Source organism: Lissotriton helveticus, chromosome 1_1 (assembly GCF_964261635.1).
Source record: "Lissotriton helveticus chromosome 1_1, aLisHel1.1, whole genome shotgun sequence".
Classification (NCBI taxonomy): Eukaryota; Metazoa; Chordata; class Amphibia; order Caudata; family Salamandridae; genus Lissotriton; species Lissotriton helveticus.
The window spans coordinates 327,335,290-327,349,057 of NC_136057.1; the positions used below are offsets into that span (position 1 = coordinate 327,335,290).

Genomic DNA, 13,768 nt, shown 5'->3' on the forward strand with positions numbered 1-13,768 from the left:
GTAAAAAAAACATCTATAAAAATATGAAACACTACCTGGGAATGGGGTGTTCAAAGAAGGTAGCAAGGATGACTGTATGGCACCTATCCCATTTGAGGGATGGTGATGATAATATTATTTTAGAGCCTGATTCTCTCTGTGTTGTTAGTGTTGTTTTGCCTTTCATGAATGATCGCAAATACTGCATGTTCAGCGTGCAATGTTAGAGGTGCACCTACAACAATGGGGAGACTTTTTTTTACTGCAAATGCTGCCATTGCTAGTGCTTGTTCGCAAGGGTAATGGCCATTCATGAAATAATTAAGTAGGCCACTAAGTATTCAATTGGCTTGTGACCTAAAAGATACTTTTGGGTGAGGATAGCCATCAAATGTTGGCCACTATAGCTGCAAAAATGGAAAAACTCCTGATTGTAGTCTGGTATTCCTAACACTGGTGATATTTGTTATATTTGTTTTTAACTTGCTAAATGTTTTCTAATCACTTTAGTCCATGTTATCCTGTCTTTCTGTGCTTTAGTCTGTTTGATAGACAAAAACAGTGGGGCTAGTAACATACTCTGTTATCAAAAAACCCATTGTCTAATGTAATTACACAAGTCCAGGATCTTCTGCATTCCTTTCACAGTCTCAGGCTCTGTCACCTGTCTGATGGATGCCGCTCTGTTAATTGTTGGTGAAATGTTGCCCTTGTCTGGCAATTACGTTCATCATTCTTTTTAGACCTTCATTCTCTGATAAAATGTCCTGGCTTCCTGCAATAGTTGCATGTTTGTCTGCTCTGAAATATTTGTGATCTATTTCTACCAACATTTCTTCGCCCTCCTCTTCTATTCATCTTATTTTTTCCTTGGGCATATGTTTGACATTTTGGAATGCATGCAGGAGGCACACACAGGGATAATGTGGCTAACTTAGTAGTGGCAGTGGCAAGTCCTCCCCCTGTTCTCTTGACCAACTTCTGCTGGATCAATTTGACTGCTGCTGTCTCTGTTTTGTCTTTCTCACTCTTTTCTTTTTCCTGCCGTTTCTTACAAATGTTTATTATGAGTGCCTGTGTCTCTGTCCATGGTTTCGTATATAAAGCTACTAAGTTATTTAATGTGTCCTGTACTTTAGCTGGTAGTCCCTTCTTCACTATGTTATCAGTAGGACTCTCTGGCTTTGGCTATTTTTGGGGCCTTTCTCTTGACCACTTCACGACTTGTGCACCTACTACTTGTTTCTGTGAATGACTTATCTTTGTACTGCCCTTTGGTCTATCTCTGGGTCTCTTCTGAGTGGGAGGACTGGCAGGCTAGTGGGACCACAGGTGTGTGTGGTGTTTAGTGACTTCATACACTTATGTACACTGTTTTCCTATCCTGGTTTAGCTTTGGCAGAAGACTTCAACCAGGTGTTCTACAGTGGACCCCATATCTCTTCAGCAAACCCTTAAATTTGAACAGGGAGATTGATCTGGACAATGCATCACTATTTACTCCATTAATGGATCACCCACTGTTCTCTCTAACCGCTAAACACTCTCTACTTGGTAGGCCTGTTGCCTTAATACCCTTTAACTTTGTGTATTCCTCAATTTTTTCATATCCTTCCATGTATTCCTTATTTTCCTTATACATCCTATTTTCTTCCCTTTCAACTCACATATTCTCATACATTCTTCTAAATGATTCTGTTTCATTTAGCTGGTGAACTTACAAGCAGAGATTTATCTAACATCCTACACATGTAGATTGGTAATACAAATATTTTATTTTACTTTTATATGTCTGTTAAAATATGATTATGATCTCAAAAAACAAATTTTTATACTGCAGTTTTAATCTACACACAATAGGAGAATGTTGTCAAATGCTGACTGTTATTCACGCCATCCATAAATCTGTCTATAATGCATCTAATAACACTATTTCTATGTTTGTTACCATTTCTGGCCCTGAACATTAAAATTCAATTTTTTGTCTATTTTTTATTCCTCCTGTAGGTCTTGTCAATTTTAGTGCAAGATTAATGGGAACTTTTGGTGCCATGTTGAAGGGTACGTCCTTTAGTATTATTGCGACCAATATATATATATTTCATTCCCTAAAGAGAGCCTTTCTATTTTGTTAATTATATTTAATGGAGTAATTGAATATAAAAAAATTACGTTCAAAGTCATCATACGGTTCACTTTCTTGTATTTAGTCTGTGACAAGATCACAGGGGGAGACTCAATTAAAAATTTGCAAACATTCGTGACAAGAATTTTCAATTCTATTAAGGACACGGAGGCGAAGATTATGCTTTCTCATTTCTTTACTAGAAATGCTCAGCAGTCAATCACAATATAGTAAAGAAAAAACCAACTACATTTCCCATGAATACTCTGGGTAACCATAGAGTATACACACTATATAAGGAACCATAGAGAAGAACATATCCTCTTTCTTTGTCCATAATAAAACACTCCAATTGAAGAAAAATCGCAGTCCCAAACGAAACCATGGATTAACGAACAACATCACGAAGCAGCCGTCCACTGGAGAGGCAGAAGCGATGCATGCAGCAGCTGAAGAACCTCCAGGACGAACAATAGTCAAAGGCCAACAGGCAGATGGAAGAACACACAGCAAGCACGTCATTTAGGATCTGAACCTGAAAAGCAAAGCAGAGCCGTAATATACCATACCCACAATGGATCAAACATCAGAACCAAAGGGGGGGGGGGGGTAGAATGGCAAGAAATAACATGAAACAATGCATAATACAATTGCATACAAAGCAAAATATTAAACAGTAGAAATGCAAGCAGATAACCTGGGTGGGATAATCTTCGCCTCTGTGTCCTTAATAGAATTGAAAATTCTTGTCACGTATGTTTGCAAATTTTTAATTCTATGGCAGGACCGGAGGCTCCGATTATGCTTGTTCAAAGCTGAGCCCCCACAACAGAAGCAATATCAACAATAGGTTTAAAATAGAATGTCTTAAACACAGAGTCCGAAGACCAATCAGCAGCCTTCATGATATCATGTAGACTCACACCCATAGAAAAAGCCTTAGAAGCCATAACCCCCCGTGCGGAATGCGCACCAAAGATGGAAACATCAATGCCGGCTTCCAGCATGAGCCAACGCACCCATCTTGCTAACGTAGCAGGAGTCAGAGGCTGAAAAGGCTTTTGTAAAGCAATCAACAACTGACCTTGCAAATCCTGTCAAAAAGGAGCAGTACTCACCTCATAATCTTTAATGCATTGAACCACACACAGTTGTGGATTATGTGGAAAAGAAGGATACGTCACGGAAGACATATTGCATTTGGTGCATCTGGAGATAGTAAACGTAACACCATCAGGTGAAAAAGAACGACCAGCAAGGTCCAGAGCCCGAACATCGGAGACACATTTGCACGAGACCAAACATAGCAACATCTTCAACTTAGCTGAGAGTTGTTTGCGTGTCAACAAAGAGTTGGAAGGCCAAGACTCCAAAAAACGCAAAACAACAGAAACATCCCATAGAGCCACATATTTCGGACAGGGTGGTTTTAACAGCCGTATACCTCTGAGTAACTTGGAAACTAAAGGATGTTCCCCAGCAAGCTTATCATCGATAGAGATGTGGCCAGCAGAAATGGCAGAACGAAAATTATTGACAGTCCTATAAGCCAGACCGGAAGAAGCAATGGAGGCCAGAAAATTGATAATCAAAGCGACATCCGCTGAAGCGGGATCCACCTCCCGTTGTGAACATCAATCACACCACCATTTCAAAGCTGACGCATAACGTTTGTGTGTGTTGGGGGACGAAGCTTCGCTGATAAATTTGGTAGCGTCTATAGAAAGGCCTGGGATTTGCCAGCGTTCCACGAAATCCGCCACGCCACTAGGAGGAGCTGACCCGACTGAATCAGGGGGTGCGGATTGAGTAGAGAGTCCAGCAACAGGTTCTATTTGTGGGGAAGAAGGAGCGGCGTCGAACAACTCATCTCCAGAAGAATTGGGAATCAAGCCTGAGCCCTCCAAAGAGGAGTGATCAGAATGAGCTCCGACTGAAAATGTTTCGTGCGAGCCAAACCCTGGGAATCATTATGAATGGGGGAAACGCATAGCACAGGAGAGGAGGCCAGGCCTGGAGAAACGCATCCGTGGCTAGGGCCTCCGGATCCGGACGCCAACTGAAAAACTGGGGAAGCTGTGTGTTGAGGCGAGAGGCGAACAGATCGATCAGACAACGACCCCAAATCCGGGACAGAAGCCGGAACACACGAGGACGAAGCCTCCAATCACTGAAATCCCTCAGATGACGGGAGTTCCAGTCGGCTATCCGATTCTCGAGACTGGGAAGGTATTCTGCAATAACAGTGATCTGACGCTGCAGACGCAGATGACAAAAATCTTTCGCAATCTCTGCCAGAAGTTTGGACTTTGTCCCCCCCAACTTGTTGACATACCGACCCACTGAGACATTGTCCATGCGGAGGAGAATGCAACAATTTGTCACTTGGGGGGGCCAGACAACGAATCGCAGAGGAGCCCGCCAGAAGCTCCAAGCAATTGATATTGAGAGATAATTCTGCCGGGACCATCGGCCTCCCGTCGACACCGGACCGCAATGGGCTCTCCAACCCCACAGACTGGCATCGGATTCTATCACCGCATCCGGAGACCTCCCGAACAGGGCACGCCCATTCCATGACTCCATGTGCTCCAACCACCATAACATCTCCCACCTCGCGTCCTCTGACAGAGGAACCTGATCCGAATAGCGGAGGCCTTTTGGAGATGCTTGATCTTGAGATGCTGAAGTGCCCGATAATGCAACGGACCTGGAAAAATTGCCTGAATCGAAGAAGCTAGTAGACCTGCAATCCGAGCCATCGATCTCAATGACACACTCTGTCTGGATAAAACCAACTCCCTCTTGATTGATCTGATTTTCTGATTGGGCAAGAGGAGTTGACAGGAGACCGTATTGACCAGAAAACCTAGGAAGTCTATCGACTGAGAGGGAGTGAAAACAGATTTCTGAGGATTCATTAGAAACCCTAGAGATTGTAACAGATCGATTGACCAACCCAAATGAGTCTGCAAGAGGAGAGGACACTGAGCCAAAATGAGAATATCGTCGAGATATATGATCAGACGAACGCCGCGGGCTCGCAAGGACTCCACCACAGGCCTCAGAAGTTTTGTAAAGCACCACAGTGCCGACGAGAGGTCGAAGGGGAGAACCATGTATTTGAACCAATTTCCGAGCCACTGGAACTGAAGGAACCGTCGATGAGGGCCGTAAATCGGAATCGACAAATAGGCATCCTTCAGATCGAGGCGGACCATCCAGTCCCCTTCCTGAAGAAGGTCCCTCAGAAGATGGATGCCCTCCATCTTGAAATTACGGTAAACGACTTCCCCGATGAACTCTCTGAGATTGAGAACCAAGCGAGAGTCGCCTCCTTTTTTCTGAACTAGAAACACATTGCTGACGAATCCTTGAGAATGACGAGAGGTCTGAACTATGGCCCTTTTGGCCAAAAGAGACTCGATTTCCACGGAAATGAACTCTTGGTCTTGTTGGGAAAAAAACAGGGGTGTAGGAGGATGGGGTTAATGGGGACATCCGTAGAACTCTATCCTGTAATCCCGTACCGTCTCCAACACCCAAGCATCGCTCAAGAGCAAGCGCCAATTGGGGAGAAAAAAACGGATTCTACCCCCCAAAAACAACCTCCGAGGCTAGAATCAAACTCACCTGAGTTGGAGGAATCTTGACGTCCTCCTTGATTGCCACCGTAGTGACCCTTTTTGAACTGTCCCCTCCCTTTCCTGGAGGGGTAGAAGGAGGACTTGTTGGCGTTGTAGGAGGAATCCTGACCACCACCTCTCTGGGACTGATAACCACGCTGGTTGGGCTGGTTGTTAACGCGGCCGAACGACCGCCCCCGTCGTCCGGCCCTGCCAAAAACTGGACGGAAGGCCCTGTGAAGCGAAGACTGTGCCTTGTCAAGCCCACTGAAGGTGGCCACGAACTTGGTTAATTCCTTGAGAAAAGAGAAAAGGCTGTCCAAACAACAAGCCCTGAGCCAGGGAACCTGATTCAGACCCGACCAACTCTTGAAGCTTCGGATCCAGTTTCAGCAAAATAGAGCGACGACGCTCACAGGAAAGCGCACAGTTCGCATTCCCTAAGAGACAAATGGCCCTCTGGGACCAACCAACCAATTAGTCAGGATCAATGAGAGCTCCAGACTCTTTCGCTCGAAAGCCCACGTCTAAGATCTTAGTTAGGGGCCCCAGAAGAGCCAACATCTTATCCTGACAAGTACGCCATGACCTGTCTATGCCCTTCTTTGGATCCTTGGCATATTTTTTGAGATACGTAACCATCATGGGATCCACTTCCGTCGTATCTGCCAATTTATTGGCTAGATCAGGACGCGGACATTCCGACCTAAGGCGGGCCCGCACTTCCTTTTCGAATGGCTGGCGAATATGCGTCTGCACCTACTCCGCCACATCGGAGGAAGGAAGCAAGGAAGTGGAATTAGGATGAATAATATCCGAAGGATCGAAGGTAAGCAAGTGGGGTTGAGAGGGCGCATCCACAAAATGTTCCTTACGAGCCTTTTTTGAAGGAGGTGGAATATCGGGCCCAGAGGATGAAGAATCAGATGTAGTAGCACCATCATCAGTCTGGAAGGCAGGCGATGCGCGTGCCGATTTAACAGCCTTACCAGAAGATTGCTCAGAAGACAAGGACTTGTCCAGCTTAGCAAAATCCGACCGGTGCGGATTCTTGGGAGACTTAGAAGAGCTCCCCGATGAAGATGGCAACCAACCCTGTTGCATCGCGTATTCAGACAGGTGGCGCTTCAAAGGTGCAATGGCGCGAACCAAAGCCGTATTCACGGAACGCTGGACACCTTGATCAAGAGCCTCCACCAAATCCTGCTCCATAGAGCCAGAGGCCTCATCATCATCATAGTATTCGTCTTCCTCATAGTAATCTCCCATTATTACAAAGTAATAAAGATAATGCCCACAAGAGGAAGGGAAACAGCAAAGTATTCCACAGGCAAATGCAGGGGGAGTGGGAACCCCAAAGCAAGCCAAGCAAAGGCAGGTAACCACCTGACAAGGCAAATGAATTAAATGTGGAGGGGGGGCTTGCAAAGCCTATGAAGGGTTTTACTGCCCACATTTTGCAAAATAATGGCGTCAGAGGGGACTAAAAATGAGCAAATGCAGGCTGTGGGCACGAGCGTAGTGAAAAAACGCCGCTCAGGCGTCTCAGGCGGCGTGAGAACATGGAAGTAAACAAATGAGACTGTCGCGCATGCGCACTAACAGCCGCCCGCAATATGAAACAGGAGAGGTACGCGTGAGTAGCGCGCGCAGCCTCTCAGTCCCCCGATACTCCCACTCGACAAAGAGCGATGCAGGCTAATTGATAATGTTTTTTTTTTGTATTTACCTTTGAGACCATAAGTGTTTAGATATGCAGCACATTATCCATTACTTCTGCGCACACCCACAGATCAGGAGTTGCACTGCAGAAGGAGTATTCCTTAATATACTGGAGGAGACGAAGAGAGCCCAGTGTACGAAGATATCCCTTTAAAAAGGCTGCAATGGCACCACACCACTGATAGATGTCCCTTGTGAAAGCTGCAAGGGATACCATTTGCCTCTAGGTGTCCCTTCTTGATGAGGTAAAGCAGCGGCAATACCAATTCACAAAAGAAATGAAAACAAAATACCCTATTGATGTGTTTTCATGGTATAGTCCATAGGTATTAAATCACAACACATGCAGTAAAGTAATACTGTGTTTTCTAATGCAAAAAATATTTATATATATTGTCTTGCAAAAGACCTTTATGTTTTTAACTGTAATGAATGAAAAGACATACAAATAAAAGGAGTGCAGCGGTAAACAGACGTGCATTTTATAGTGAAGGTGGTGACACCCGGCTGTGGCTCACGGCCACTTAAGCTCTTATGTACCGGAGTGCTTTTGACATGCTGCTTACACCTTACCCAAGATCCAATCTAGTGCATACAAAACATACAAAAGTGGGTTCATTCTTTACCCAGACAGCGATGTACCTCCAGACTGCTTATTGTCTGAAGGAAAACAGATGAACTTTGACCTGCGACCTCTACTGCCAGGATAGTGCTTTGACTGTAGTGCTATTCTTTCTGTATACAATACGTCAGTCGAGCCAGACGCCAGCATTGCCTAGTGTCAGCATTGCCCAGCATCAGTCTGCGCTCATGCCTCCATGTTCGAGCAATGTACCCAAGTCGAGTTGCAGTAAAAACCACAGAAAATTAGATGAAACCGCACAAAAAGAAATTGAGGTAACTTGGAAATGTATCAGGGTTATAAACGTTATGTAACTTACCAGGAACCGAAGGTTAAGACAATGCGCTGCGATAGAACTTTAAAGGCTGCCGCCCACCTTTCAGAGAACACCCGACAGTACAAAACATGTGCGGACGACGTCAAAATAAAGAGCAAGCACGGGAACAGGCAAAAACAGGCAGAGCCAACAAAAGCTTATAATCGGGGCAACATGCTCGCTAATGAGAGGCACTAGTAGAACTGATTATTAATTGCTGCAGTACCAGAGGTCCCCATTTCTAAATGAATCTTTAAAAAATCACTTCTAATAATTGCTACTTCAAGTGCGGATAATATCAAATGTACTAAAGTGACACGCTCCCAGGAGTCTTTAACTATATTTTCATGATGTGTGTTGCATGATTTACATGCTAAACATTTTCATAGCTGATCTCATGTACCAGCTCTTAAAACCAAGCCAACCCACTGGCTCTGCTCTAGCTATTAATTTGCCGGGTCGCCCACCTCTAGTCCCTGAGGTCAGACTCCAGGACTGACTGCACTGAGTTGCAGTGCCACACGTCATCTCCAGAGGTCCACAGCACCGTACACTATCAATGACTGCAGGTCGTCGCTAGAGGTCCCTGGAGCGGGAAGCTATCAATGACTGCAGTACAGCAGGTTGTCGCTAGATGTCCCTAGAGCCTAATGTTATCACTGACTGCACTACAGGAGGTCATCGCTAGAGGTCCCTGGAGCCGAGTGCTATCACTGCAGTACAGCTAAAAACTAGCAGATAAAAGGAAGACGCTAGGCCGACAGCCCCTGCCGCCGTCGCAGCCTCTTGGTTCTCAGAGCAGATATAACATGATTTACTGCCGTCTTCTGGCCTTATGCACATCACATTTCAGTCAGCTCGAGTTCTCCTCAAGAACTATCTTCAGCACATTACAGGGAATAAATAAAATGATCCATAGCAGAAATAACAACTCCCTATGCTCAAGTTTGCTGCTGTGCTCAGAGCAAGGAGACAGCAGCAGCAAAGGCGAGCCAGGCATCTACATTTATTAAATTAATCTCTCAATTCTGTTGTAATTGGGGAAGCTCGGGTTGCAAGACATAAGGGAGCTGCAGGACTGGAATCAATCCCTTTATGCCTGGAAGTCTATCAATTATCTTCCGGGTCAGCCACGCTCAGGTGTGAGGACCGCCCCGGCGCAGGTCGCGCAGGAGCGTCTCAAGCCGCAAATGCCCCCTCTCAGCTGGCGCTGGTCTCCGAGCAGCTGCGCCATATTCCAGGCGAGTGAGGCGATAATGCGTTTTTCTGCTGATGTTGTCAAAACACCAGGGCCTCCACAGATGTCTGGGTGCGCCGCATCCACAGGCAAGGAAAACAGTGGTAGGCCACGGAGGAGAGGAGGGAGATTATTGGCAACTGAATTTCATGTCCTTCAGGAACTCCTGTTTTGAGTGTAATTAATAAATGGCTGTGTGGCCCTCAGTTTACTTTTGTACTGAAGGCATCGTTTCTAAGTGCGAGAAAAGCTTTGGTATGTGGTGGCAAGTTTTCTTGACCTGGCTGTGCGATTACTTTAGTGAACATGAAATGCTCCAGCTTGTCAGGGGCCACTATACAAACCCTCTTCATTTCACGAGCTGGTGCCCTCCAAAAGGGAAAATAACAAAAACAAACAAGCGAGCACAGCAGCAGGGGGAGGGGAGAGAGCAGGGGGCCTGCGCCATTCACTTGCGGGAGCGAGCAGCTGGCGCTGCGATAATTGATAACATATGGCGCCAGGCAATGGAATACGTGGACGTTTTTTACTTTGGCCAAAGCGACGGCTAAAGGTCTTTTTGCCTATGCAGCGCAAGAGTGCTGTGTAGGCGAGACCTAAAAAACAACACACATCAATATCAGAACATGAAATGCAGCATGTAATGAATGCAACCCGTAACCACCCACTGTGATTCTCACACATATTCAGCATGTATTAAATAAAGCACATCATCACCAACTATGATTATAAACACATATGCGGCATGTAAGGAATAAAACATATAGGGCCTCATTATACTATCGGTCGGAAAGCCTCCGACCAAAGGCCGGAGGCTTCCTATTTTTTAATTCTGCCCGCCGTATTAGGATTACGGCCGTCAGAATTCAAACCGGCTGGTCATTCTGGCTGGCTTCCAACAGGCTCATGGAGCCAGTTGGCCAGTCGGGAACCCACCATAATCCCATGTGGACAGCGTTTCAACCTTCGGGATTATGATGTTGGTTTCCGACAGGCTTTCCATGTAGGGCTTTCTGACATGGAAAGCCTGTCAAAAAGCAACTTTGGGGGCCCCTAGCTGGGCCCCCTTCTTCCTGCGGCCTCTGGTTTGGGGCTGAGCGGGCACCTATGGTGCCTCCCTGTAAATCAATGCACTGTGTGAAAGGCACCATGAAGTGCCTGCCACACAGTGCAGGAATTTACATAAACTCCAATTTCTCAATAAGAGCTTGTGCTGCGAGTGGAACCTGCCTGCAGCACAAGCTCCCATGGAGGAATAGGAGTTTGAGACCGCACCAAATGTGGTTGCATCATGATACAGTGTTCGGAACCACCGACCTATGGACGGTCTGTTCACACACCGAAAGGGTGACGGGTGGACTCAAGTCCGCCGACATTGTAATTAGGGCCACAGTCACCAAAGCACCTAGGAAGCAGCACATCTGCACACCTACTAATGGCACTGGGTAATTTGGGCTTCAACCACAGGCCATAATAGCTTCTGCATGCCTATGACCGTTCCTATGGTACTTGGTGGTATTAGCAAGATCAGGACCTCCGGCTAGTGCGGCTGCCGACCACAGACACAATTCTGTCCTCCTGCTGCTGAACCAAGCTTGAGCAGGGGAAGGTTGAATAATAGCTTTCCTGATGCAGGGAGGTGTGACCACCTCCCAGACAGGACTTATACTGGGCTGGGGTGGGCTGGGGTGGTTGAGCTTGCCATCACCACCTGACTGCTCTGAAGGGCATATTTGGTGCCCCCCTTGCGTACTCCAGTTGGACCCAGTTATGGGAGTCCTTGGCTCCTGCTCTGGCATGAAACTGAACATGGGACATGGTAGTATCCTCCCCTCTGTCCAGCTCCTCATCTGGGAGGGACCCCCAAGTCATTCCAACCATTTCACTAGGGTACCTAAGGGCTTGCCTGTGGGTGGCCTCTCAGATTTGTAGTGGGACAAGAATCAAGCCTGAGACCACAGACACGATTCTGCCCTCCTGCTGCTGAGCCAAGATTGAGCAGGGGAAGGTTGAACAATAGGTTTCCTGATGCAGGGAGATGTGACCACCTCCCAGACAGGACTTAGTATATTGGGCTGGGGTGGGGAAGCTTGCCAGCACCACCAGACTACTTTGAAGGGCATATTTGGTGCCCTCCTTGCATACTCCAGTTGCAACCAGTCGCTCTGGCACAAAAATGGACAAAGGACATGATGACTATCCTCCCCTCTGTCCGGCTCCTCCTCTGGGAAGGGACCCCCTGAGTCATTCCAACCCTTTAACTAGGGTACTTAAGGGCTTACCTGTGAGTAGTTCTTCAGATTTGTCGTGGGACAAGACTCAAGCCTGGAACCATGTCACTCTTCCACAGTCTGGACACTTGGACTTCGCTGGACTTTGCCTGGAACCGATACTGTACCAGGGAAGACTCCTGGTCTCGCTGTTCTGCAAGCCTTCTGTGTCCTCTGTGTCTGTGCTTCTTCCAGGATCTTCAACAGACCTGTGGGCATCAAGGACACCCAAAGTAATCTCCCTTGGAGTGAAGGAGCCGCTTCCCTGCCTCTACAGGCACCACAATGAAGCTGGCCGGTCTGCTGCTCCTGACGTCCCATGGACTTCGAAAGGCTCAGCAAGACAGGTGGTGGTTCTGCACATCCCTTGAGACCTAACCTGTCCTCTCTGAAATTTTGAGGCCAGTATCCCTCGTCGGAGCCGCTGGGTCTGAACCCCTGTGCACCACGACGACTTGCCGATGCCATGGCTTGTTGGCTCGGCACTCTAGAGATCTCCAGTATCTCTTTGCCAAGATAAGCGTGCTCACCGCATCCTCTGCACTGTAGACCTTCATCTCTGGTGAGCTGCTCGAGGCCCTCTTACCACTCCTGTGCCTACGGCCTGTGGGTCCTCCTGAAGATTTTCTCCTGCACCAGTGGGCTCCCCTGCTCACTCAGGGCCTGCTCTGACTGTCCTGCTTGTGGTGAGTCCCTTGGTCCTTGTTGGTCCCAATGTTGCTCCTTCTTCGCTTTCCATGCCTGTTGTAGCTGCCAAGGCTTGTTGGTGCTCCCGCCAGACACCGACCCCCTGCTTCTTCACTTCCGATGATGTACAGCTCATGCTCAGCTCCTGGTCTTCCTCTGAATCACCTGGTCCTTGCAGCTTCAGCCACAAGGTCACCGTAATCACTCCTGAACCTTCTGACATCAGTGGGCATTGCTCTTCAGTGTATGCTGCTCATCTCCAAGTGGCATAGGCTCTGTCCCCTCTGCTTTCAGGTTCTTCACCTCAAGAATTCACCCTTGGATTCCACTGGACTCTTGCACAGTCTTCGCCAGCGGCATCTTTTCTGAATCCTCCAATGTGGTCTACGGCGGTTTCCGACATCACTTAGCACCTATGCACCTGGCTTCCCTGTTGTAGGTATCCTGGTTCCTGGGGTATCCACGGGTGCGGTGACTCTCCAACCTTCTGTCTTCCACAGGGTTTCTTCAGGGTCCACTGGGAATGGTCCTTCTACCTCAAAACAGAAATCACAACTTTTCCCGTTGATTTCCATTGAGTACCCGGTTGTTTTTCCATCGTGCAACCAGCCTCAGTGGGGTTCCTGGGTACTTATCTTGGGTGGTTCCTTGTGTCCCCAGCTGTTCTGGTCCAAGTCCGGTTGCAGTTCACATTCCAATTTTCTAGTATATGATTTGGTCTCTCCCTGGAGACCTGTTTATTGTGCTTACTTACTGTTGGAAGTGGAGGTCCCTGTTGTTTACCGCCGCCACCAAATGCCGGAGGAGTGCATCCCGACCCCTCGCTTCAATGTTAGGCTAAGTAAGGACACCGTCTGAGATAGCCTTGCTCACCCCCTTAGTAGCTTGGCACGAGCAGCCAGGCTTATCTCCAAGCACGAGTGTTCAGTATGTGCAACCATGCTCACAGTAACCCCATGATGTCATCACAAATAGACTCCACACGAGTATTGATAAAATGAGTATAATCTTTATATAAGCAATTATACGATACAACCCCACGATACAAAATCAACATATAAGAATGGGTAGTATTCTTTCCGGTGGGTTGGTAGGTTCTAATCCCAGCCACCGCTTCTTACTAACAGTTAAGCTCACTTCTAACCATTTCCCAAAAGGTTAGGCAAGTCGTATTGCTAGAATCA

The 13,768-nt window shown here is 47.1% G+C and overlaps 1 protein-coding gene and 2 long non-coding RNA genes across 4 annotated transcripts in view; 1 reads left to right on the forward strand and 2 right to left on the reverse strand.

Annotated features, from left to right (window-relative positions):
• Positions 1-13,768, forward strand: part of LOC144803926 (estradiol 17 beta-dehydrogenase 5-like) — a 621,787-nt gene that overhangs the window by 329,218 nt on the left and 278,801 nt on the right. The gene's annotated exons all lie outside the window — the stretch shown is intronic.
• The window catches only part of LOC144804246 (uncharacterized), a 467,319-nt gene continuing 455,916 nt past the window's right edge, over positions 2,366-13,768 (reverse strand). For both annotated transcript variants that reach the window (XR_013605503.1, XR_013605504.1), the window contains one exon: positions 2,366-2,639. This is a non-coding gene — a long non-coding RNA (uncharacterized LOC144804246). The remainder of the gene's footprint in view (positions 2,640-13,768) is intronic.
• Positions 3,787-5,991, reverse strand: LOC144804457 (uncharacterized). The gene is made up of 3 exons (XR_013605506.1): positions 4,900-5,991; positions 4,490-4,827; positions 3,787-4,411 (listed from the first exon to the last, which is right to left on the reverse strand). It is a non-coding gene; the product is annotated as an uncharacterized LOC144804457 (long non-coding RNA).